Below are 26,992 nucleotides of genomic sequence, written 5' to 3'. Positions count from 1 at the left end.
GAACTAGATAGAGGTGATGGCTGCAGAACACCATGAATGTACTCAAGGCTGCTGAAATGTAGGCCTTAAAATTAAAGTTATGTGAATTTCATCTCAATTAAGAAAAATGAATATTTTTTATTTGATCTCTTAAACAACCTGAAAAGACAGCAGTGAGACAATGCCAGCATATGGAATTTTTAAGTTAAAGAATTAAGTTCAATTCTTGGTATGACGCACTACTTGCTGGGCAGCCTTGAGCAAGTTAAACAGCCTGTTGGGCTCCCTTTGTTAATCTCCTTTTAAAGTGAACATGTTGAATGCCTGTTTGTGCCCAGAACCTTGCCAAGTCACCTTTCCCTACATTGCTCTCATCAGTAAAATGTGAATTCCACTGAGTGCTTACAGGTAAGGGTCAAATAAATCGAGTGTAAAGTATTGTATAAAGCCATAAAAGTCCTATACAAATGTTATCACTAATCTAAGAGCCTGCCTGGGTTATTTGCACAAAAGTCATAGGCTTTTCATCAAAGAAACTTTCATAAATACCATACTTGACAGAAAAGGCCATTTCAATTTAAAATAAAATTCAGAGAACATTTTATTATAAAATAGGTTGGTATCAAAGGTCATTCCATAAAAACAAATGTGGGCGGAAGATGGAGAAGAGACAGGAATTTGTAACTTATGCTAAGAATTTAATTGCCCCAAATATCCCATTTGAAGAATGTTGCTTGCTTCCTCATTTTTGAATTTGGATGTGTTTTAAAAGTTAGATTACAAGCAGGACTAAAGAGCATCATTCTGTATCTCTACCCACTGTAATATCAGTGTTTCTATGAATTTAGCACTACATGGAAACACTGATTATTATTCTAATCAGCAGCTTTTAAAGTTAAATGAAGGACACACTGTTTCATTGTTAAAACAACTACTTATTTACCTGCTCTTTTGCCTGAACACAGAAAGTGACACCATGAAAAACAAAAACTGAGTCCATTTATGCATTTCATTTATCTATGTAACAGAGCCATCTTGGGTTTCTACTGCTTCATTTTTAAATGAATACTTCCACATTAATGAGCATATTATCTTCCACCCAGAAAACCGTGCAATAATAGGAAGGTTGGAAATGACCTAGAAACAATCACATCAGCCCTCCCTTCACCTTTCCCTGGCTGCCCTTCCCCCCGCCAATGGAAACATTCTTGTGTGTTAAAACAGGCAGCTGTCCCAGGGTCTGGACTTTAGTCTGCTCAGAGAATGCAGATGGCCTCTATGTTAGGAACTTTCGTGAGTCTAGTATGTAATAGAAAAGCTTCTATTTTGGGTTCCTCTATCAACTCATTTTGAAATTCAGACAAGAAGGAGGAGGAGGAGGAGGAGAGAGAGGGAGGGAGGGAAGAAGGGGAGGGGAGAAGGGGAGCAGCAGAGGGAGGAGGAGGCGGAGAGGAAGAAGAGGAAGAGGAAGAAGACGACGACGACAACAATGACAAAATTTTTTAAAAGAACAGAAAAAAGAAGGAAAAATAAAGTTTAAAATACTTTAAAAAAGAAGAAAACAAAGAAATTCAGACAGGTCATTTAACTTTTCTGTGTCTAGAAAGACTCATTTCTAAAATAGTGATGTGACCTCTTTCTGGTCCATATGTCAACAGATGTTAGAACTAGATGCAAATCCTACACAGGTAAGAATGTTCCAATTACATTCATTGACTATACAGCGGGGGTTCCTAAAATTAAAGGACTGGATTTTCATTCATTACAATAGAGTATAAAATACTTTGTGAGTAGGAGTATTTTAAATTTAGTGGTGGAGAAAAACAAAACCTTTATATTACTTATATACACATGTATGTACACACAGTAAACAACTTAAGGACTTTTATTTTAATATTTTTAAACTTTGAATGTTTTTCTGAAAACACTCAACTACATTTCAATAGAAAGAAAACACTTTAATAATATTATTTTCCTGCAATGGTTTACAGCTAACAAAAGGGGAAAACTGCAAATTGTTATGACTGTGCATTTCACAATCTCCAAGAAGAGACATGATAGGTTAGTGGTTACAAGCTGGCCTCTGTCATTGGACAGATCTATGTCTGCAATCAGGCTCTACTACTCGTTAGCTATGTGATCTGGGGCAAGTTACTTCACCTCTCTGTGCCTCTGTTTCTTTATCTGTCACAAACCACAGTCCCAGCATAGTGGAAGCCCTCTGGAAGCCTGGATCTCCTACCTGAAACTGACTAGCTACTGGAACCAGGTCAAGCCCCAGCTTCTCTGGACCCCAACTGGACATCAGCTATAAACCACAGCATCCTTAGTGTTCCCTCCACTCCCCACCTAGAACCTCAGAACTTCAAATTCTCTAACTTTTCTTCAAAACCTCACCAGAAGACTCCAAGGCGTCTCTATGCCTCCATCACTACCTATATCCTGGCTCATCCTCTCTACTCACAACAATGTTCATGCTGAGCTTCTCAAAGAATCACCGAACTGCTAGTCAAGCATCCCTCCCCGTGAAGCAATTCCTGTAATACCACCGCCCACCACTAGGTGCCATGCGGCTCAACATTTATTCTTAGAGCAAACACATTGAGCATCCACTTTCACAAAACTCCACACCAAGCCCTGGAGATATAAAGACAAATCAGACACAGATGCTCTCTCCTTAAAGTGTTCAGCACCCAGGAGGGTGACAAACATGTCCAAAAAAGCAGTACATCGTACTGTGCGGGTGCTCAGTTATGACAGCACGGAGCAGGATGTGGTGGCAACTCTGATCAGAGCAGAAGGATGAACGGGACTCAGGGGGAGGCAGAAGAGGCCATTCCAGCCCAGGTCACAACACAAGCATGGACATCTGAGGCCACAGAAATGGCAGATACCCAGGAAGGAAAAAACCATGAAGATGATGATCTCAAGGAGATTTAGTAGGAGACAGCCACGTGAGGAGAGTGAGTAACAGGGATGCTCACCCATCTGAATCCATACGACTCCGTTCACTTGTTTATCTGGGGCCTCCTCTGCTAGAAAGCCAGTTCTGCCTGGGCAGTCTTGTTCGGCGGGGTTCACCCCTCTATTCCTGGTATCTAGAAGGTACTCAAATATTTTTAATGGAGGACAGAACTGATAAGATTTCACTAAGATGCAGTGTACTCCTTCCAGAACATCCATCTGGATAACAAGTCATTAAAACTGCTCAAAGAAGGCTCCTTATCACAGAGATCTATGAATGGAATCATACATGAAGATTTTCCCCAGGGTTTATTGATATGGACTGGCCCTGAACTCAGGAATCCACTTTTGGAATCCACGAGCAATTTATGTAAGAAGGAATATGCGGGATGGTGGAAAGCAGAGTGAGGAGAGACCCTGGGAATAACAGTTGAGCATCTATGACTCAAAATCTGATTAGTAAATCTTCTGAAAGTCAGGACTGCAATCCACTCCAAACTTACATTGCATTTGTAGCTTCAGTTACAGTAAATACCAGCTCTTTTTCTTTGTAATGCCAGCCTCTCCAGAGCATACAAAGCCTCAGGTCCAGCAGACAATGATGCTGAGCATTGCAGGTAGGAAGGACCTCTATGATGTGGAGAAGGAAGGGGCTTAGAAGTCAGACTGGGAATCACATCTCAGCTCTGGCCACCCCAAGGCTGCTGTGTGGCCTTGGCAATTAATTGACTGCTCCACCCTAAACTTCCAGCTTTCCACCTGGAAGAAGAGAACCCTCTACTTGGCAAGGTTGCTTTTGAAGAGGGAACAGAACAAGTCACACAAATCCCCTAGCACAGAATGAATGTAGCAACTGGCCAGCAGTCTTGTTTTTGGCCAATGTTTGGCCAAGTGAAATTCCCAGGCCACCAACATCAGAATCATTGGAGAAATTCTTCCCCACTTCAGTCAGGTATTCTGAGTCGATGCATCTGAGATGGAGCCATTAGCAGTTTAACAAGCTTCTCAGGTGATCCTGATGCACAGCTCAGAGGCAGACCTCTACAGTTATACTACAGCGCCCCCAAACCAGCGTCACATGCAGCTAAAAGCCCTACACATCATGCCTGACACTCCTAGTGCCCCGCCTTGAAAACCCTATTCAGAGAAATATCTTGCAGGAGAGAGAACCAACCCCTGCTTGTAATATAGTCTGAATATTTATGCTGCCAAATAAGAATGTCTATTGATATTATTTCCTCTCCCCCACAGCACATCAAATTCACATTGTCTGCCTCAGCCCATTACAACTCAATGGATTTTTCTTCTGACATCAGCAATGTTAAGCACTTCAAAAAAAAAAAAAAAAAATCTACAAGATGTGTGCTAGCTCCATAGTCCAAGCTTGCTTATATAGCTCTGACTGAGTGGGCAGGAACCTCAAGGGGGAAGAAGGAAGAGATACAGCTCTAAAGAACAAATAACTTTCTGTTATTGCAGAGTCTGCCAACTTGGTATCTCCTAGGTACTCAAAGTTCAGATGCTCCATGACAGCTCAAGCGTCTGTTTCAGGTAATGTACCAAAGATCCTAAAACAAGGGGCTGGAGCTCAACCCCTAGGGGCCAATTTTGCTGGCGAGGTCAGGCACCCAGTATTTTACTGGACTGTAATCCCTGGATCATTTTAGGACTTCATGTAGAATTTCCAAGGTTCCCAAAATCTGGTCCAAGGATCTGAACCAGACCAGCAGCCTCAGGATCACCTGAGGGAGATTGTAAAGATTCTTGGTTGCCATGCTCCAGAAATTCTGATCCCCTAGACAGGCCTAGGGTGGTCCCTGGAGAGTGATCATTGGAACATTCCCCAGGTGATTTGGAAGTGCAGTCAGGTTTGGGGACCAGTGGAGCCTGCCTTCTCTTCACCTGATCCCTTCATCCCGCTTCCTGCCCCTTGCTGCCTCCAGTATACGCAGCCATGCTGAGGTGGGGCTCCTTTCACTTCCCTGGAACATAGCCAGGAACTCATCGTGATGGAGAAAGCCAGGGTCCTGGTGTCAAGAACTGGCTCTCAGTCCTGGCCATGCCACTCAAGACCTGTGTGACCACGATCATCTTACACCTATGCAGCCTCCCCCAGCTTTCCTTTCTTCATCTATAAATTGAGACAAATGCTAATCACCTGCACCAGTGGTTCTCAGCCCTGCCTGCTCTTTAGAATCACCAGGGCAGGGCTGCACAGCTGCTGTAACAGGTGGATATTACCATTCCCGCTCTACAGATGAGGAAACTGAAGCTCAAGAGCACAGGTCACTTGCCCAAAGTAAAACAGCTCATCAGCCAAGAAACTAGAACTCTGATCCAGGACTCACTCCAACACCCACAGACTTTTCAACAGGTCAGCTTGGAGACATTCTTCAAACTCAGACATTCACTCCAGTTAACCCACACCTTTCTGCTCCTCACTCTGCCTTCCCTGTCTTCTCTCCCTGGTTCCATCATTACAATCACCCATAATCACTCCCGTGCAAATATCCTCAACTCCCCCCCCCCCTTCTATGTCAGTTTCCTGGCACCCCCACCTCCACCACCATGCACTTGGTCTTCCCTCCATAGCAACAGGGGAAGTGTTGCTAAAGGGAAGTCGCTCCATGTTTGCTCTTAATTGGAAGGTGATAGAACACTGCTCCTTACTTGTACCCCACCACCACCCCAACAAGCTCTAGTTTAATAACAGTGGATTACAGCTTAAGACACTCACTCTCTGAGGAGTATATAGGGAAACCTTAAGTCAAAAGAGAAGGCAAAAACAAGAACATGAGGAGAATCTGAAGCTTCTAGCAGCTACAACTACAGCAAACACTAAGCACAGCCAAACTCCTGACCAAATTAAATAAAACCTCATGCTGAAGGCCTGGTTACCTCAGTTCCTATTATCTGATATAACTCATGTTTGGCCTTCAACAAAAAATTATAAGCCATGCTAAGAGGCAGAGAAAAAACACAATTTAAAGGGACAGTCATGAAAAACAGGCTCAGATATGACACAGGTGTTGAAATGATCAGATAGGAAATTTAAAATAACTCTGATTAAACATGTTTAAGAGTTCTAATGGAAAAAGAGATGGTAAAGAAAGCAGATAGAAACACTTTAAAAAAAAAAAACTCCTTAAAAAAGGAAATGCTGGAAGTCAAAAACACTAACAAATGAGGGCTGCCTTTGATGGGCTTGCTGGTAGATTCTGAACAAGCCAGGGAAAGATTCAGTGAGCTTGAGGTGAAAAGAAACTTCTCAAACTGAAAAAAAGAGAGAAAAAAATGTTTAATGGAACAGAACATCCAAAAATGATGGCACAATAGCAAAAGGCATAACGTAAGTGTAATTGGAGTGCTAGGAAGAGAAGAAAGAGAAAGGAGAAGAAGAAATATCTGAAGGAATAATGACTGAGAACCTTCCAAAGTTAATGACATTCAACAAAGCACAGATCCAGAAAGATCAGAGAACACCAGGCAGGATACATTAAAACAACACAACACAGAACCCTACACCTGCACATAGCATATTCAAACTGCAGACAATCAAAGGCAAGAGAGAATCTTGAAGGAAACCAGAGGGAAAAAAACCTTACCTGTAGAAGAACATGGGTAAGAATTACAGGGTCCTTCTTTTCAGAAATCATACAAGTAAGAGAGTAGAGTCAAATACTTAAAACACTGAAAGGAAAGAAAAGAAAAAAAAAACCCACCAACCTAGAAGTCTATATCTAGTGAAATGATCCTTCAGAAGTGAAGGAAAAGTAAACTTTCTCAGACAATTAAAAATTGAGTACATTCACCACTAGCTGACTTGCCCTGCAAGAAATGCTAGACGTTCTTAAGGCAGGAAAATTATATAGGTCGGAAACTTGGATCTACCAAAAACAAAAAACAAAAAAAGAGCAAGCATCAGAGAAGAAATAAAGGGAAAATCAGATCTTTCATTTTCTTATTCTTGATTGATCTAAGAGAAAGGAGTAAGAAAGACTCTTTTGAACGGTGTTCATGGGGACAGGAAAAAAATAGTTTTAAGAAGACTAGCATGCCTCTGCCTAACAGAGCTCTGGAATAGCCCCTGACAACCAATTAGCTCAAGGGTCAGCAAACTAGGACCCATGGGACAGATCTAGCCCGCTGCCTGCTTTGGTACGGTCTGAGAGCTAAGAATGGTGTTTACATTTTTAGATGTTTGAAAAAAGGTAAAAGAAGAATAATATTTTATGACACATGAAAATTGTATAAAAATCACATTCCTGTGTCCGTAAATAAACGCCCATTTGTTTGCGTATTGCCTTGGCTGCTTGTCACTACAGTGACAGAGCTGATCAGTTGCCACAGACACCATGTGGCCCACAAAGCTCAAAGTCTTTAGTATTTGATCCTTTACATAAAAAATTTTCTGTGCTCTGAACAAGCTCAATCACTCAATTTTTCAGAGGCAGAAACCAAGGCCTGGGAGATCGAGTTATACACTAATGTCATCTGGCCAGTCAGTGACAGAGCCAGCATTAAAACTCCGGCCTTCAGATCCCAAGTGCATGTCCTCTCACAAGAGAGGACTTGCGTTTTGTAAATATGGGTTCTAAGATCACAGCATCTAATACTACTGACTAATGCGACTGACTCTAGGCACTGCAGAAGTGACGTTTTATTATCCCCCTATTTCACATGAAAGATTATACGACTGCTAGAGAAGAAGTAGGAGTGACAGAGAAGCTTTGCTAATTTTTATACACAAGAATGGGATGACTAAGAGATGAAGAGGATGACATGTTCCTGGGGGACCCAAGATGAAAAGCACTCCTATTGGCTTTTTTTTTTTTTTTAAAGAATATCAGTTTTACTTTTTGGGATTTTGTTTTTTCTTTCTTTTTTAAAAAATTTTAAGAAGTATCTTTAGACTCTACACCTAGGCATTTAAATAGGGCGTCTTCTGTGACTGCATAGTGTATATACTTGGAGTCGCAATATTAGGCCTTTCCACTTCTGCAAACAGTAAGACTTCACAAAAGAAAGATCTATTCATAAAGCTCACCAGGCAGAAATAATATAGGTCAAAGAAATAACAATTGAATAGGTTCCTGAGGGTCTTTTTTATGGTTTTACTTATATTATGTAGATGGAAGACAAAAATAGTACAGTTAGAATGTACCGTTCCCTACAGCAAAGGTCTAGCTTCCAACGCAACAACTCTCAAGAACAACTGGAAAAGTTAGATAAAATTTTAAAGGGAGAGCTCCCAAGACAATGAGGACATGTGGGACCCAGATCCAGGAGAAAAGGGACGTGCAGAGGTGAGCGGACAGTCCATGCAACATTGCTTTAAGGTATCTGGTCAGATCCAACATCTGTTCATGAACATTTGCTGAGCAAATTTTGAATGTGAGGGAACTTGCTTAATTTGATAAGGGGTCATTTAAAAACAAGTATAGTGACTGAGTCTTTGAAAACTTTCCCACTGAGATTTAGAATGAAACAAAGATGCCCACTATGACCACTTCTATCCAACGTTGCATTAGCAGTCTCAGCCAATGCAACAGGCAGGAGAAGGAAATAAAAGGCACTCCCTGTTCACAGATCATCTGAGTGTGTACGTGGAAAAATCTATAATAATCTACCTATCAGACCTATTAGGATTAATAAGTGAATTTAGCAAAGCCACTGGATGGATACAAGATCAATATTTAAGAATAATCAATTGTATTTTTATAGACCCTCAACACTCAGAAAATGATGTTTTTAAAAAATGCCATTTATAACAACATCAAATACCTTCAAATACTGAGAAAATATCTAAAGAAACGTGTATGATGTGCTTACAACATAGATATGCTGACGGAAATAAAAGCTCCAAATGAATGAAGGGATATGCCATGTTAATGAACTGCAACAGTCAACATTCTAGAAACATTAATTTACTCCCAATTTGGATTATGGATTTAATGTGACCAAAATCTCATCAAAAGATGATTTTTAAGTTTACACAGTAATGCAAATGGCTAAGAATAGCCAAAGTATTCTTAAATTAGAACAAAGCTGGAGAACATGTTCTACTGGATATCAAGACTTATTATTAAGCTATATTAATGAAGACAGTGTGGTATCGTAGAAGGACAGGCAAACAGAATAGTGGAAGGGGCTAGAAAGCAGAGAGGGACCCACATATAAGTGATCACATATTTGATTTATAACAAAAATGACATTTCAGAGCAGTGGAAAAGGAGAGACTTTTCAACAAGTAGTGCTGGGTTAACTGGCTATACATATGGAAAACAAAATAAATATAGATCTCCTTCTTATGCCACAGATTTTTTTATCTAAATATAAAAGGCAAAAAATAGGGTTTCTATAAAGTAAAATGGGAAAACCGCTCCATCACCCTTAGGGTAGGCAAAAATTTCTTAAGCAGGCACAGAAAACATTAACCATAAAGGAAGAGACTGATAAAGTGGATTATTAAAAGTAAAGTCTGCTAGTCATCAAAAGAGGGTCAAATGGCAAGCTACAGAATAGGAAGAGACATTTTAAACACATATAACGGGTAAAAAATGTTTGTATTCAGAATCTGTTTTTTAAAAAAAACTCCTACAAATCAGTAAGACAAAGATAGACAATCCAACTGAAAAATAGGCAACAAACTTTGTCTACATACAAAAGATTAAGTGAAAGTGTTAAAAAATACTAAAAAGTCACAACATCATTAGTCACCAAAGCAAACTGAAATCACAGGGAGGCACCACCACTATGACTCCATAGTGCATATACTTGGAGTCGCAATATTAGGCCTTTCCACTTCTGGAGACAGTAAGACTTCACAAAAGAAAGATCTATTCATAAAGCTCACCAGGCAGAAATAATATTTTCTTATTCTTAATTGATCTAAGAGAAAGGCTAAAATTCAAAAGTTTGACAAGTGTTGACAAGTATGTGAAGAAACTGAGACATTCAGAAACTGGGGATAGGAGTATAAACTGGTACAACCACTTAGGAAATCTCTTTGTAAGGACCTCCCAAAGTTGAACACATGTCCCCATATCCCAGACATGGTTTCAGGTGCATATCAAACAGAAATGCATTCACATGTACACCAAAAAACACACACAAAAATGTTTATAGCAGCATTATTCATAGTAGCCCTAACTACTATGTCCCAAACACCCACCAACAATAGATGAATAAACAGTTGCTGAAATGTTACAGAATGGGTTACTAGACAGCAGTAAAAAAAAAATAAAGTACTGCCACATATCACGTCATGGATGAATCTCTCAAACAATGTTGTGCATAGAGTTATACATATATATAGAATTCCATATATATTTCATGTATTTCAAAAATGAGAATGCTGTGGTGTTAGAAATAAGGTTAGTGGTCACCACTGGGGAAAGGGTGAGGCAGGTCGTACCAATGGGAGGACGCATGAGGTAGTTTCTGGGGGAATGGTAATATTCTATATCTTAATCTGGGAGTGATAACATGGATGTATTTACTGTTTGAAAATTCATTGAGCAATGATTTGTGTACTTTCCTGTAAAGAGGACAAATATTCTGGGTAAAAGATACAGCAACTCTGATTCTCAAGGTGGCACTCGAGCCATCTCAGGTACAGCCACGCAAAAAGTGATATAATTGCAGGGAGATGGTTGCAGGGATGATGGAGGAGCCAGAGGTTGTGTCTGCCACTGCTGTATACATACACAGTCACCCCTAGGCATAGACCAGGAGCAACAGTCACTGAATGAGAGAGCTGGCATAGAAGTGAAACAAGACTGGAAACATACAACTGGAGGAATCTTTCACATTATCCAAAAGCTTTATTTTGGACAGTGAAAGTCTTCCAACTCTTACAAAATATCTCAGAATTTCCAAAGAGTAGTTGAAATACTTTGCACTTGTTCTTAATAACTTAATAACTTTCTACTGCCCAGCAAATAAAAGCAAAAGTCCTTCAGCCAGGTTAAAAGATTGAGGCAGTTACTATATCCTATTGCCCAATACATACATACATATATATATATATACGCCCAGTATAAATATATATTAATTTTACTTCTTCTGATAGAGAGAGACGGGCTGTGAACTGTCCTCAGCAGAACATGCCATATCACTGGACACACTGACTAGACCAAGGTAGACATATGACTCTGAACAGGATCAGTCAAGGTCCTTCCCTGAGACTGAGATAAGAACACTGGAAGAAAGAAAGTCTCTTCCCTGTGGGACTGGGCTGAAAGGATATGAGGGGAGGGAGATTAATGACCACCTTCTTTTCCTCTAGTGTCGTGGAAGGAGGAAGTCAAGACAATGAGGTCAAGTAAGAAGTGCGGATGGTGTCACTTAAGTCCCTGGATCCAACCATGACTGAGTTCCCAGATATATGAGTCAGACAAATTTCTTTTTTGATAAATTGGTTTGAATTTTGTTTTAGTGCAGTTGTTTTGGTTTTTGTCTACATCCAAGAGAGCTCTGAATCACCATTATTATCATCATCATCATCATTATATATGAGGCATTCAAATCTCTCAAGACACTGGCACCAGTTTGCATTTCTAGTCTTGTCAATTACTATTTATCCTCATATAACCAACAACATGACCAATTTCAACCACAGGAAATGCAACCAAGAATTCCCAATAACTTAAAACAACCTACTCCCAAATGCACTTTTGGTAGCCAACTGGTCATTCCTGTTAAGGATAATTAGAAAATATAAGAAACTAGAGATTAGAAACAGGTTTTTTTTTGTTGTTTTTTTTTTAAGTGGGGGAGCGGGATTGTAGGCAGATGGCAGGCTGGGGAAGTGGTTTTTGCAGAGAAGCTTTTGAGAGCTAAAGGAAGCCAAAGAAACGAAAGCCTGGAACTGACAGCATATGCTTTGGCATGAAGCTCAGTACCCTATGCGTTGGGGTGAGACATCTGAGAACTTCCCAATCAGTCATGCCAAGCAGTTAAATAAAGTTCATCCTAAGATGGATCCACTTTACCCTTGAGCCACAGGAAGATCTGGGAGTCAGCGGTCAACCTCTCAGTCTGCAAGTCTAAAAGGCACTGAACGTTTGGACGGAGAGCCTGACATGGTGGGGGGAAATGCCCGTTTGCATGGGAATTGTGCTTTGACTGTAATAAAGCAAAACCACCTACAAGCCTTTCACTGCACAGGAGAGACCTGGAAAGTAGTGAGAAGTAACGAGAAATTCACTGTTTGGTTATCTCCAATACCAACATAAGGTGAGGAAAATGTCATTCAGTCTACTTTGTTTTCTCATTTTACTTTCATTAAACATAAATATTAAGTCAACAGTTTTGCTTACAACCTAGACTTCCCCTATCCGTTTCCCCTTAAGTTCTAAGTTCATCAGCACAGACTTCTCTGCCTGCAAGGTCTTTACTGAATCGCAGTAGAGGGGTATTAAAAATTCTTTGCACGTGTTGTTACCTCTGTCCTTTTACTTACACTAAAATGCCTCAAGCACACCTTGGCCATCTCTGTCCCCTGCCGCATCTCTACAGACTCCAAATGCACTGGTCCTCCAAAGTCCAGTTCATCCTCAGTGAAATCCCCAGGGGGAAGTAACCCCTCCCCCATGCCAGGTATACGTGCCTGTCTTGCCACATTCTGTTTCTCCATCTTCCCCCCACCTCACCCGCCACCACAGAATTTTAAACCTCTTGAAAACAGGAACCATATCTGATTAAACATCATCTAAAAAAGGGTCTTCAATAGTGGGACCACTGTCAGTGTGGACAAGCAGGACAAGGAGCGAAGAACAGCAGAGGCCTTGGACCAACTGTGACCTGAGGCAGAAACACTATCCCGCCTCACGCCACCCCCACCCCAACCAAGAGCGGACTAAACCTCAGATTTCCAGCAACATTCTTTCAGGAATGCCCTCCAAGCAGTCACAGCTTCTCAGCCCTACTCTGCACCTGGGGAGAACGCAGATCAATGGCATTAACCTGCTCTGTCTAACGTCACATACTCTTGGCTACAGACAGGAACCAGCAGCCAAGCCCCTAAACTACCTGCCATTCTGAAAGGTAAAGTGCCTTCCCCCCACCCAAAAAAAAAAAACAAAAAAAAAAAACTTAAATGTAATCAATAAATGTATTCTTTGTGAATGCATCCTTTCTATTTTGACCAGCTGCTGAATCAGTCTGTGTTTTAGGATGTATAGTCAGCAAAATAATATAATGGCAGCTTCCTGCTTGGTTTGGAATCTAAACACAGCAGCACTTACACAGCAGCCTAAGGGAAAAACACACAGGATTTTTTTTTTTAAGTTGTTGTCTTTCTTCTATAGAGGTCACGAGCAGAAAAAAACCTAGTCAGCTCAAACAAGTGTTTTGCTTGGATTGGGCAGTATAGATCCATATATTTTTCTAATTGGTACTCATTGCTAGTGGTTAAAAATGGCTTAAAAATGGATGACGACAGGACTTTCTGAGCAGCACATACCCTTTGGTTTAACACAGTCCTCACCTTCCGTCATGCTCCCAATCCTGAGGTCCAGCACCAGGTGCCACTCAACATCACTGTTTGTGGCTGTTTGGCTTTTAGGAAAAAGAAAAGTGTTATCCGGTACCCGCGTCTCCATCAAAAACGGGGCAGAGCACCCCAGTTTTCAAGAACACTGGGTATAAATACGTTTCTTTCTGGGAATAAAAACTTTCTATGTGTTTTACACATAAACAGGGCATGTTTTTCATGGAAAAACACAAATTACGTTACCACTGTGAAAGAAACCCCCCTTGTTTCACTCATCTGCTTTACTTAACGGGCTCTGTGTTGAGTTTGCAACCCCTCTTCTAAGGATTTTTCCTTCTTTCATTCATTCCACAAATTGCTCTTAAGCAATTACTAGGAACAAAAATGTGTGACAGATGTTGAAGCTACAAGACAGAATAAAACCGAGTCCCTGCTCTCAGGGAATGTACATTTTAGTGGATGGAGACAGAGAACAAATAAATACATCTAGTGCAATGTCACAGTGATAAACCTCTGAAGACTAGAGCAGATAAAGCAGAAAAAAGAGCACTACAAAGGGGCAGAAGTTACTATTTTTGCTAGAATGGTCTGGGATGACTCTTGATGTGAAGATTTTACAATATTCTTACTCTGAAAGCCAACTACAATTGGTTTAACAACCAATTATTATTATTAACATCTCTCACCTGAAAAGCTTACTGTTAACCCTCTCCTCACCTATGAAATTTCTGCCTATTTCCCAAAGCCTCTCTCCCAGGTCTGATCATACAATGTTCCCTCTCTGTACTGGGCAGTACTTACTGCTTTCATCATCTATTTGCTACTTAATCTGACTCGCAAAATTCCATGCATTCTTTTCTAAAACTGTCTCTTAACATCCTTTATTTATCTTCTAATTATTTCTATCGTGTCTCCAAAACAACGGAAATGAGCTCAAGGGAAGGGTCTCTGTTTATCCCTGACCTTGTGATGTATCAGAGTCCTGGGACTTTGGGGTCAGATAAGATCTGAATTTACATCTTGGTTTCTCCACTCAGTAATGATCTGACCCTAGGGAAGTGGCTGAACCTCTTCTTCAGCTTCAGTTTCTTCATCTGTAAAATGGAAGTGATACCACCTAATTCTTATTAAACGGTTTTGATCTACAAAAAGCTTTCCAAATGCTGACTTGTATTTTACAAGATCAATCCATCACTATGACAGATCCATAGCTCTGTAGGCTGGGCAACTTTCGGTTTAGGAGACCAATTTTTCTCAAGTATTTATTATGTGTGTTGCCTTTTGATGCAGGCAGGATAAAATTATGGTTAAAAACAAAAACAAAATAGACCATAGCCCAGTGGGACAGGGCATTGATGTATAATTACAAACTAGGATGACAGCCTCACTATATCATGAATCAGGTGGATCTGGCCAGGCAAAATCAAGCAAACATTTAGAATGGGGGTTACAACCATTTGCACATTACATCCTCACTTGTACCTGTCCATGCACCTGTACCCAGACCAGTCCCCACATCCACACTCAGAAAGGTCCTTGCACCCACACCTGGTCCAGTCCACACATCTGCACCAATGTCAGTCCATCCTTCCTTCCATTTTCAACCACCCAGAGTGGTCACTCTCCAAGTCAAAAAGTCAGCAAATATTTACCAAACCCCTACATGTGCCAAGCACTGGAAGATACACCAAAGAAATTGAGGAAAACGGCACAGGGCCTTGCCCCAGGCACGGGTCACAATCTGGCACAAAAGGTGTCAATACAGCCACAGCCCCGATTTTCCACTTCTCTTTCAACTGGGGATTCATGGCCTTTAGGCTCAAGGAAACAGATACATCTTTGGCTGCCACAAAAGAAGATCATTCTCACACTGCCTTTCCATGTAGAGTTTCAGCCACTTGCTTTCTCAACTCCAGTGTTAGAACTACAGAGCAAGACTCTCCCAGAAACTGGGCGTCCCTCAAATGCGGGGCTGATACAGCAAGTCCTCAGAACAGAAAAAAGCTGGAAACCATTGCCCTGAAATACTTACTTCCCAACAGACTGACATTGGCAGAGATCATGGAGAGGATGTACCTTCAGTTGACCTGCCAGCTGGACCTGGGCCCAGGGGGGCTCTTCACTCCTCCCTGCCCTTGAAGTGTACATTCTGGCCACCGTCCCAGGAGGGCCACCTGCAAAGACGTAGCCTTGAGAGAGTAAGATGTTGAAACCCTCTGGACTGAAGACGTAGCTGAGCCCAGTTAGGGACTCAAATATAAATATAGACCTAAAAAACGTAAGTTTTTACGGTTCTGGCAGGTGCGTGTGGAGAGCCACTGGTCTTGCAGCACCCGAGACAAGCTCCTGGTGTAAGTTTCCTTGCTTATTACGCCTACCACCTACCAACCTGGAGCGCTCGCCTCTTTCTTTGGTTTCCTTGCCCTCCCAGTATGGGGTCAGTTTCAGAGTTCACCAAGGGAACTCCTAGGGTTGCGAACCAACAACTCATTATCAAAATTATCAGAAAACAGCGAGTGTGGTGTAACAAGGCCCATCTCCTCCAGCTCCTGAGCCTGCTCCGCCCAGTGCGCTGATGCACGGCATCCTGTTTCCTCCTACGCCACATATACTCGACGGGTATATTTTATTTTTATTTTACAGATGAGGACACTGAGGTTCAGAAACACAATAAACAGGGTTTAAAATGCTTGTGGTGCTACTTTAAGAGCAAGCTCGCAGTTCTGTGTGGGCTCGGGGCTGCCCTGGACCGAGTGCTGTACCTCGGAGGGCTACTGCCTGTCCACATGCATACAGGACGCTCGCATCTCAGGAGGCTCTGATTGACGTAGGCTTCCCCCTGCACAAGAAAACAGCCTCTGGGGTAGGACAGATACCAGTGAGTAAGGGAGCTCTCCTGTACAAAAACTTAAAAGTGGCTTTTTCTTTTGAAGGTTTTACCTACGTATTTCGAAAAGCCAAGACAGTTGTCTCATCACAAATCATTTGAATAGCCTCAGTTATAGAAGCGTCTAGTCTGTTCATACTCAAATATTTACACATTTTTCAGTTTCCGGACATAAAAATGGCTGTCCTCTGCACTCTATGTTTCTAGCACCAGAGCGGAAGAAAAGGATGAGTTTTCTAGTCAAAAAGTAGCCACACAAGGAAGACCAACATATTCTGACTGGGGCCATGGCCAGCCAGCCGGAACCTGCCAGCTAGCGAATGCAACTCAATGCCCTCTTCTCTTGTTTCCTCAGTCACGAGATGGGGACCTACCCCGGAAAATGGTCAAGATGCTCTGACGAACATTGTTCTGCCTTTTGTGGGGCGAGAGGGAAGAGTCTGGGCCATTACTTGCTTTACCCCTGCCTTGGTAGTTAGGATAATTAATAGAGAATTTCCTCCCGCCTTTTGGAGTGTGTGTGTGGTAGAAAATGAATTGCCTCTTACGGGTCTTAGGGAGGCCACGGTGAAGAGTTGGATAAGTTTTGTGGTTTGTAACATCTCAAGCAGGTACTCTGAGTTGTTACTTAATGTAACTCATTAAGTTTAATGTTCATTTTAACTGCCTACTTGTAAGCAGTTTAGCTCTCCTTGCAGTCAGAAGAACTGGGTTTCATGACTGATTATTACTCTTATTACAGACTTAATGGTTCCAAGTTCTAGAATGGATATTTCTTTTATCTTGACCACTTCGGAAAGTTTTTCACCCGTGGAGAAAACTGATATTGATTTGACCAATGTTTACTGAGCACCTGCTGGCAGGTACCTTGCTGGGCATGGGGCAGATGGATGTAAAGAACAGTGTTTCTGTGCCCAAGGAACTGACCATCTAGTCCTCAATGTGGTCCCCAGACCAGCATAATCAGCATCATCCGAGGATCATTACATTAGAAATGTAAATTCTCAGGCCCCAGCCCAGACCAACTGACTCAGAAACTCTGGGGGTGACCCCCCCTCCAGCCATCTGCCCTTGAAAAAGCCTGCTTCAAACAAAGATCATCCTCATCAAATGTCAAAACAACAAATATGTGGTTAGCTTATTGAGCTAAATCTAAAAGTCTCACCTGTCCTTTGAGAAAAGAGGCCCAGAGGCCTAAAGACAGGTGAGGAGTTGGTGGAGGAACTAAAACCAAAACTCAGGTCTCCTGCCACCACCCCGACTCCTGCATGACCAATGTTCTTTCTATTTCTATTCTGATGCTTTAATCCCTAAATCTTAGAGAGAGCCCCAAGCATTGCCCATCCAAAGTGCAAACCTTTGTTTTCATCTGCAAAGACAACAGAAAAACAGAGAAATTACTCTCCTTGAAAATAAAGGCCACTAACAAAAGTTAAAATCTGATCTATCGAAGCCATTCAATAAACTAGCAGTCATTCTCCAGACCTTTAACAGACATCCAAGTTCCATTTACAATTTGGAAATTGGGGGGGGGGGGGGTCAGAAGAAGAGTAAAAACACAATGAATAATGTAATCAAAATATAATCTAGAATAGACAGCATGCAGAAATGTCAACAGCGGTTCACCTTCTGTGGGAGAATCACCAATCGTCTTCCTTTTCTCCTTTGTATTTTCCTGAATTTTTCCCAATGGTTATTTATTACTTTTGTAATCAAGAAAACAGTAAAAACTGTTTTTTGAAATGTGACATCCGTATCACTCATCATAAAGGTTTATTTTGTAATTCTATTTATTTCCATACAGTAGGATAGTGTGTGTGTAGTAATTATTTACATCATGCCATTTGTTATCATGGAGATGAAATTCAGTAAATATATTCCTTCCAGCTGGCACTGCAAATGAAGAGGTTAAATGCTTTCCTAGGTTCAAAGCACTGTGAATTGAGACAAGCTAACTGTGAAGCTAAAGGAAAAATGAACCCTAGTATTGAGACCTCTGAGAGCATCTCTCTTGAAAAACATTGATGTGACACGTGGCTCCTTATTCACATCTCCCTGATGTTTAACCCTGGCACAAAACAGAAGGTTTGGCAATTCCTGGCAAAGTCTTAAGAGTTCAGGGGATAAAATTCATGGGAGAATATCAGAGAAATAAGAAAGAGAGTGACCCTACTTTCACATAAAATTCTGTCCCTGTGGAGAATAAGACATCCAAAATTACTAGCAAATTTCTTTGTCCTCAATAATCATAATTTTTTTTCTTTCTCAAGAAATGTTTGCCCATTAAAAAAAAAATCTATGTTGGCTATCTCATTCCACAAATCAAAAAGAAAGACTACCTCATTTAAAGAGACATTTCTGCCACAAAAACATTGTGGTACTGCTTCATTTGGTAAGATAAATTTGTCACTTGAAGAAAACCTGGCATTGTTTTACTGAAACTCTCAGCAGTATAAACTCAGTGCATGTTAATTAAAGTTTCTTAAAGGAGACAGGGAAATAGAGTCAAGAACAAATGTAATTATTACGGAAAAGGAAATGCCAGCCGCTACCTACCTCATCAAAATGCCTCACGATAACTGACATTCCTAGAATTTACAGACACTTACAGGGAAGGACAAATTGTCTGGGGTGAAATATATGTATCATATATACAATATATTATATATATATAGTAATATCCCAACATTTACAGCATGTAAGATCACCATATCTACACAGGAGTTTAGCTTGACAGTCGTATCAGGGAACTCGGAATTTATCATCTTGTTTTCGCTGTTCAGCATGCGAGCTTTTGCTTACAAAGGTGTATCTCTGAAGACTCTCAAATTTCTCTCAGTCCTCTACTTGCTTTCTCACAGGACAACCCCACCCATTGCAAAATTAACAAATTAATAATAAGAATAAAGAATATAAAGACTATATAACTCACAGAAAGTTTCTCACCAACCCCTCCATGCCCACTCCAGATAAACTACCTGTCCACCTGTGAAAACTGACCTATAAAAAAGCCTTACCTATTAAGCCAAATCTAATAGTTTCGGTCTAACACTTTTTGACAGAACACACACAAACTTGAACCTCAGTCTCTAACTCCATTCAGACATGTTTAAGCCTAGTTCTTATTCTTCCATCTCTCATCCCCCTCCCGCTGCTGAGAAAAGGGTCCAGTGTTAGGTTTTACCCATTACTGCTTATTTTTGCAGTTTTACTTTGGGACTGCTAAAAGGTATTGATCAAAAGCTACCTGCAGATCTAGCTAGTGAGCATTGATAAATGCTGAGGAAACAATTCCAAGCCAAGAGCATGACCCAGAATATCTTCAATTTGTAGCAAAGAAATGCCACTCCTTTCCACAAGAGAGAAATAACGTTCCTATTCCATCGAATAATAATAATAATAATAATAATAATAATAATAATAATAATAATAATAATAATAATAATAATAATAATAATAATAATAATAATAAACAGCTTTCATTCTGAACAAAATTAAATTTTCTGGGTCACTTCCCTTCCCTGTCTCACTAGGCCACTTCTTACGCAGCCTGACAGTGTCTGTAAACATGGTCCCTTCAGGCAACCCGTCTAGTTGTCATCCTCCAAGAGCAAATACCTACCGGTCCCTTTCCTGCCGCAGTCCCCAAACAGCCGACCTCACCGCCCACCCCTGCCCCCTACACCTCACCGCTCGCTTTCTTTGCTTCCAAACCACAAATGGGCGAGCTTATTTAGAGAAAAAGTTAATGAACGTCCGCTTTTGAGGTAAAGCCGTCCTACCTGTGATCACAGGATCAGAAGAGTGGAAGTACCTAAAAGCACGTACCCTCTGCAAGCTCGCCCCGGCCGGTGAGCGCCTCACACCCAGAAACCCAGGAACATGATTTATATGCAGACCTGCACCCATCCCACACAACTCCACACGCCAGCTTGCCTAACCACTTATGTAAGCTCGCGCCTCTACAGTCCCAAACTGCACACACACACACACACACGCACACGTACACAAACACACACGCGTATCTGAAATGGACAAGCACCCACACCCAGGAGATGAAATGAAGTCGACGCACATAAATTTGCGGGTGAGGGACATACCGTTTTAAAGCATCTTTCCCCCCATTTGTTTCCTGCCCATTTTTATAACAACTACAATTACCTTAGCAACCAAAGAATTGCCTTGACTCCCCCTCCGGCTTCTGGATTTCTCCTAACGCCAAGCTTGCGCCAGGTTCATGGTAAAGCTAGAGGAGCCCTGGGATCGAGTGGCCGGCAGCCTCTTGAGGGCGGAGGGGACGTCTCGGTCCGTCCCCGCGCGGCTCTCCAACGTCTCGCCTGCTTTTCCGAGTTTCCGCGGTGGCGAGCGCCGGCGCTCAGCGAGCGGACAGGGAAGCCGGGGGCAGGCGAGGAGGCGCGGCGGGTCGCATGGTGCCAGAGCGCGGGGCGCTCGGGTGTCTCCGGCGCGCTAGGGCGGCCCGCCCTTCGCGCTCCCGGGCGCTCGCCCCTCGCCCGCCTCTCGCGCCCCAGGCCGGCGGGGTCCGCGAGCTTGGTCCGCCCCCTCGGCGCCCGCCCGCTCCCACAGCTCTGGGAACCCCGCGCCCCAGCGGAGCTCCTGCCGCTGAGCAGGGCCGAGCGCAGGAGCTGCCCCGACTCGCGAAGCCGCTCAGCTCCGCCGCTCGGGAGCTGCTGCAGCGGCGCCCGCTGTCGGGTGTCGGACGGAGCTGCAGCCCGCGCCGCGCGCACCTGGGCGCCGGCACCTGGGCTCCGACAGGCGTGGGGCGGGGCGAGGGGCGGGGCACGGGGCGGGGCGAGGCGGGGCGGGGCAGAGGCACCTGAGCGCATCCCAAGGGCGCCGCCGCCCGGCTCACCTGTTACCAGCGCCGCGGAAGCGGCAGACGGAGAGTTGCCCGAGAAAGGGGGTTAAAAACCAGAAATTTCTGAAAACTCGAACTCCGGCGAGAAACCTGGCAGAGCGGGTCAACGAGTTGGAGGCTTCTTCCGTCAATTCCGAGAACAGGCCGCATCTGGAAACTTTGGTGGCGTCAGAGTTGTCTTAGGGATTCCTGGTTCGGGGTGGTTTGCCCGGTAGCTTTTGAATCCCTTGCGGACGTGTAGCTGGCGCCCTCTAAATTAAAACGGGCCACTGCAATCGTCAGGGATAGTATTACTAACCTCGTCATTTTTATTGATTCAACATTTACACCACCGGCTGTGTTTAGAGTGTCTTATGATTCTTCTGATCTGGAACACCACAAAAGAACTTTCAGGAAAATTCAACTCTAAATAATCTTGGGGAAAGAAGAACAAAAGTTGAAGACAGAAAATGAGAAAGGGTAACTTGAACTGACAGCATTCTTTAATGTGGGAGCTTTGAAATCTGATGTTTAGTTAAAGATTTAGGAAGCTGCTGGTGGAAAGAGAGCAAGTTTGTTGCTGCTGCACCGTAACCATGGGATTGGTGTACAATATCAATGTTATTAATATCAAGAATAAATTTAAGGGGGGAGAGTATAACTCAGTGGTAGAGCGCATGCTTAGCATGCACAAGGTCCTGCGTTCAATTCCCCAGTACCTCCATTAAAATAAATAAACCAAATTATCTCCCCCCCATCAAAGAAAGAATCAGTTCAAGATTTATGCTTGAATTGTATTGTCTCATCAGTAAAAATACAAACAAACAAACTTGAATATAAAGTACCTACATTCCATTAAGGATGCATAACCTGGACTCCCTTCACAAGTGTGAGTCCAGAGATTGAAATCTAAGGACTACTTCCCAACATACATCTCCTTTGTCACCATTCTATATTGATTAATGGATATATTCATTTTTTTATCCAACAAACAATAATTAGCACATGCCTTGTGTTAGACCTTGTACTAAGCACTAGAAATAGAAGATGGAACAGTCCCTGCCACCCAGGCCCCCTGGCCCAACAGTACACAATATGTGTGCATTCCCATGGGCTAAGTCCACGTCACAGGTGTCACCAAAACCTAGAGGAAACCTGCAACTGAAAGAAACCACACTCAGCCCAGTAAGTAAAATGTAATTTCAATAGATGCCCCCGTTCTTTCATTTGTTAAAGGTGAAATATACAATTTTTCCTTTTGCAAGTGTAGCATCTGGCTTAAGTGTGGCTGAGAAGCTGGCTGGGGCTCCACACTTAGAGCAGAGTCTGCTTAGTGAAAGATGGGTGGTGATTCTTTGGGGAGCTCTGCATTTCTGAGACCAGTGGCTTCTTGAGGGTCAAGTAGAATGGAACAACTACATGGAAGTATAAATAAGGGGCTACAGGTGCATCTGAAGAAAGGCCTTTCTGTGTACTTCCCTTAACACAGTAGCATCAAAAATAATAAAATAATTAGGAATAGGTTTACCCAAGGAGGTGAAAGATCTGTACACTAAAAATCTCTAAATCCCTAAAAATATTCATTCTCATTAACATATTATTATTAATTAACCAGCACAATACACTTATTAATTAACATCACAGCTGTAATACTTGTGAGATACCATCTGATACCATCTTAATCAACTGGCAAAAGTTTTCATAAATAAAAAGCAGTAATGGGATAGAAAAGTCAACCTTGTGTTGCCTCCTAATGTACCAAGAAGGCAGCAGTACTTCTTATGCTTAAAATATATGTCATAATGAAACATCATAAAATGCAAATTGAGGGAAATTCAAGTGACTGGCCTGTATTCTTCAAACCTGTCAAGTCTAATAAAGTGAAAATTGTTCCAGATTGGAGGACGCTAAAGGGACAACTAAATGTAAGAGGTGATCTTGAATGGGATCCAAGTCCTATCGATGACATTAAGAGTATAATCAAAGAAGTCTCAATGCATTCTGCTGAATTAAATTGGATCAATGTTATTTCTCTGATCTTGAGATTGTCCTGTGTTTATTTAGATTTTTCTTGTTTTTAGAAAACACACACTGAAGTATCAGCAACTTACTCTCAGATGGTTCAGAAACGTTAACAACTTGTAAGGTGTAAGGGAACTCTGAACTATTTTTGCAACTTTTTTTGTAATTTAAAAATGATTTCAAAGTAAAAGGTAAAAAAAAGGTACATTACCAAAAAAAAAAAAAATCTCTTTTCAAAATCATGGGTTTTCTTTAAGAATCAACTCACTGTTAGCAATACTGAAAATAGGATTTGATCTACTACTTTGTGAATACATAAAATAATGTGATTCAGCTCAACATTTCATTCATTCACTTGGAAATTATTTCTTAAGGGCATGCTGCATATGAGGGTCTCTCCCAAAACTCATCTGAATTATAAAATAAAATACAATTCAGGTAAAATCCTGAATCCTTTGCTTACCTCATTGCCAAGTGAAGAGTTGCAGAGAAGACTGCAGTAGAATTGGTTGTGATATAGCTCTCAAACCAGGTGACAAATTGAGCAGAATGAAGGTAAGGTGACGATTTAGTTTTAATAACAGCATAGGGTGGGCGAAGGTAGGAAATATGGTTACTATCCATGTACGTGATGCATGTGTTTATGGCAGTGGATTTGGGGAGGCTAATAAGTTTGGTACCACTGGCCTTTCTCCTAGGACGGCGGATTTGTGACACTTAACAGCTGAAGCTGCTTTTCCTCAAACCCCCACATTATCTTTTTCTCACTCTTTAGTGTAGTCCTCTTTTTTGAGAGTTATGAGCTGTTTTCTTTGGCAATAAAAAGAAAAGAAGATTCTGAGTAGGTTTTGCCCCATGTTAAATTCTGAAAGAAAATACATTTCCTGGTTAGATATTTTAGAAAAGGGTCTTTTGCAAAAGGTGGCGATGAGGAGCATCTGATTGATTGCCCAGGTCCAGCTCACAGGTCAAGCAGAGGTCACGCCCTCTCCATGACCTCCTCCAACCATTTGTGACCTGTGGGATGCATCCCTTCTAGAATGCCCAGCATTTCTGTTACTTCCAATTGCATAATCTCCTTCTCAGGGGGAGGTCTTTGGCAGGCAAGCTAATTACAATATGAAGTGGATTTTTTTCTTTTTCCAGTACAGTTATACAGTTTAGTACTTGACATGTGCCTTTGAAAATCATATGTCTGGGAATAGATGTGTTTATGTCATGGGCTAGAATGGTAATGTTCTGAAACTCAGAAGAAATGTTATGTCAGAGTGGAAGGCATATTTACAAAGTCCAAGTGCTTAATAATCAAGATGCAGGGAAATGTATGTGTACAGCCAATGCACATGGGAGAAAATTTACACCAACAATAATAAGTTTTCAAAAGCCCACACCAGCCCCAAGAGAACCATAGGATTCTCTTTATACCAGTTGTTTGGACCAAGCTTCTTCATCAGATCACCTCTTAGGCACTATTTCAGGCACCACTATCCAGGATCTTGTGGTCAAAATCATCACAGAATACTCTGTGATGTGACTTGAAATGTCTGACAAGTCTCCTCAACCAAAAACATCTGTTCCTTACCTCCACCCCATCCCCTCCTGTTAGGTTCTGGGATTCCCAGTTTTTGATAATCGATTACAGGCATGTTTGGTTAGGACCATGGTAAATAGTCAGCAATGTACTTCAACAAGAAAGATCCTTTATTGAGGCAAAATCTGTCTGTTACAAACAGGTATCCCCCCCAAAACTGAACACATAACACCCTCTGTAAAATATGGCAAAGTTTTTTTCTTAATAGAACTGTATTTTAATTAATTTAAGATCTTTTGCAAATATTTAAGGACCAGAGCTCAGCTCATAGGGTATTCTCAGCTCTCTGCAGAGTCTTGTGTTTGCCAAATCCTAATTGATGTTCTGAAGAATACAGAAACAAAATTTGCACCATTTGCCCAAACCAAAGCCTGAGTAGATGAACTGTTTCTCAAGACAACAGAACTGTACCCTATGCTCAAAATAAATTTTCCTGCAGTATCCTTTTGTGCCTTTTCCTATCATTACCCAAGACCCAATAGCAACTTTCTCTTTAACCTGTACAACATTTTTATCACCCTCCCCGCAAAATAGTTCCCTCATTCCCCTTTGCATCCAATCACCTCCATCCACCCGCAGTGGGCAGCCACTGATCTGTTTTCTGTCCCTATCGTTTTGCCTTTTCTTGAATGTCATATAACAGAAAACATACAGTATACAGTTGCTTGTCAGGCTTATCACCTCAACTTCTTGGGATGGCTTTGAGAGTTCATTCATTCATTCATTCATTCAACAAGTATTTATTGAGTTCTTACTAAAATCAAGCACAGTTTAGGTGCTAGGAACATACCATGTACAAAACGGACAAAAAGCCTGTCCTCATACAGCTTATATTGGAGTCAGGAAGATTAAAATAGAAAGAAAAGAAAAATCAAATAGTATATTGTCAGATAATAATAATATAAAGAAAAATAAAGCTGGATAATATTATTTTAGAGCAGGGGGTTTCAGAAGGCCTTTATGATAAGGAGATATTTGGGCATAGACTTGAAGAAGGTGGGCAAGCCACGGAAGATACCCAGGGAAAACCCTTCTGAGACAGAAGCAACAGCTTTTGCAAAGGCTCTGAGATAACAATGAGCTTGAACAGCAGACTACACAAGGAAGAGAGAGTAGAAGGATGTGAGCTCCAAGAAACACCTGGGGTTCAGGTCATGGCAGACTTGAGGCCAGGATAAGGACTTTGGATGTTATTTTAAGTGCAGTGGAAAGCTGTTGGAGGGCTTTGAATAGGAGAAAACACAATTATATTTATTATTTAAATTCTAGCTGCCGTGTTTAGAACAGAGCACAGGGGAGGAAGCACAAGGGCTGCGGCTATTGTAGGAATCCAGCGTGGAAGAGAGGATGGTGTTTTGCCTTGGATTAAAGTGACAGAGGTGCAAGTAACGAGAAATGGTTGAGTTCAGGATGTAGTTTAGCTCATAAGACTTGCTGATAGATTGGATAAGACTATGAGAAAAGAGAGAGGAGTAAAGAATGATTCTAACCTTAAAAACTAGGAAATGGGATAGTGCCATTTACCAAGGTGAAAAACAATGAGATGGAGCAGGTGTGCCAGAGACCAGCACACTGTCTGGGGCCGTGTCGGTCTGCCATGTCTGCTGGGAAGTTGCATGTTCACTGAAGCACTCTGGGGGAGAGATGAGGGCTGCAGATATACAATCGGTGGGGTTTAGAGCCATGGAAAAAGAGAATTTCCTATAGCAGTGACAGTGTCTACAGAGAACAAAACTGGGTCAAAAAGCTTAAAAGGATCCTCGGAGCATATAATTTGTGTTAATTACACATACTCTCGCACACAGATATCCTGATACATGCCCATGGGCCTTCCTCTCCCACTGAAAACCACTGTTCTAGGCTCTCTTATGAGGCATCCAACTGGGGCATCAGAAATGAATGCATTTTAACCTGCATTTCAGCAAAGGGTAAGTGTGTCCATTAGGTTTAATATACACATGAGCAGGCAACTAGCATTTAAAACACCCCAATCAGAAATGCTATTCTGGGGGTGGTGGCCCCATGCTGATCTTTCCACAATTTGTAAGAAAGAATTATTAAAATCTTTTTTACTTCATTTCAATGAACCCAAAACACTTTCTTTTTCCTATTTCCCTCCATCGTGACCTCTTTTTCTGATAAAGTGTTTCTCTCCTACCTCCTCCTCTTCCGTAGACCTCAGCTCCATCATGTACA

At 41.8% G+C, this 26,992-nt stretch overlaps 1 protein-coding gene across 6 annotated transcripts in view; it reads right to left on the bottom strand.

Moving 5' to 3' along the window:
• Nucleotides 1-20,935, bottom strand: part of RGS6 (regulator of G protein signaling 6) — a 479,670-nt gene extending 458,735 nt beyond the window's left edge. For 2 of the 6 annotated variants that reach the window (XM_010976565.3, XM_064486089.1), the window contains exon 1: nt 20,490-20,931. The gene's annotated coding sequence lies outside the window, so the exon portion shown is untranslated. Of the gene's footprint in view, nt 1-20,489 lie in introns of all 6 variants that reach the window. The other 4 variants (XM_010976566.3, XM_010976567.3, XM_010976555.3 and 1 more) reach the window with 3 other exon arrangements.
• Nucleotides 20,936-26,992: the final 6,057 nt, after the last annotated feature.

Source organism: Camelus dromedarius, chromosome 5 (genome assembly GCF_036321535.1).
Source record: "Camelus dromedarius isolate mCamDro1 chromosome 5, mCamDro1.pat, whole genome shotgun sequence".
NCBI lineage: Eukaryota > Metazoa > Chordata > Mammalia > Artiodactyla > Camelidae > Camelus > Camelus dromedarius.
This window is presented reverse-complemented; position numbering and strand designations above follow the sequence as displayed.